A 1,023-nucleotide genomic window follows, 5' to 3' on the forward strand; every position below is an offset into this window, starting at 1 on the left:
CGTTCCGCCCTTTCTGCGTATTATTATTATGGTTAACTTTTATTTTAGCTTAAAATTTACAATTGAAGTATAACAATTTATTTTTTCATAACATGCTACGGATTTATTCAAATGATTTAGGTGGGTTTTAAGGTTTTCCCGAAACATCACTCTCACGGTTTCGCACGTCTGCCGGGAGAGTATTCCATGCTTGTAGGAATAATAGTAGAGGAAATTAAACCAATGTCGTTAAAACATATCAATATCAATCAATTTCGTCCTATTTGGGGATATAACGTTTCTCATGCTGGTAGCCGTTTATAATTTAATCTTATAAATATTTCTAGGTATACCCAGATATTATAAAGGCGATCAGTATGATATTTTGTAGGTACTTTCCTTGTTTGAATATTTATCGATTTATACCGCCAAATGATTATAGTAAAATACGTTTTACTTGCCTTTATTGTGCAAAAATAGCAGTGGTTTTTCCTTACCCCATTTTCAGTTAAAGCCCGTTGATTTTTCCAATGGCGTCTTTCTATTGTTTACCGTGTCTCCGCTAGATGGTGCGCGTTGGCTCTGCCGACCATTTTATTTTTCAGAAGACGTCTTGTAGTTCTCCATTCTGCCGACAGGTGGCTGACCACGTCCCTATGCCAGCATTTTCCTGTCAGTTTTGTTATTGTTTAGCTTCCATGTCCGCCAGAACCGCGTATCGAAACGTCAATAGGAACACCAAACGTTCGATGTTTTTAACTGCACAAAATCAAAGAAAATATATTTACATGTAACTAATGTTAAAATTTAAAAAAAAAGTTTTCGCGTAAAAATAGGTAGATATTTCTTAGATTTTTCCATCTTTTTTGTGTGCAGGAGTTAAAGCTTTTGTTTGTGGTCTGATTTATCAAAATTATTTCGCCTGTTTGGAATTATTTTCGACTAGTTCATTTAATCAGCAATATTTTTTGACCAAATATTGAAAGACGAATACTTGCCTACTGGATTACCGCATCTTAAAAAATCTTATTACTACTGCCATGA

Source organism: Micrasema longulum, unplaced genomic scaffold, assembly GCF_059751315.1.
Source record: "Micrasema longulum isolate JH-2025_06_02 unplaced genomic scaffold, ASM5975131v1 h1tg000558l, whole genome shotgun sequence".
Lineage (NCBI taxonomy): Eukaryota > Metazoa > Arthropoda > Insecta > Trichoptera > Brachycentridae > Micrasema > Micrasema longulum.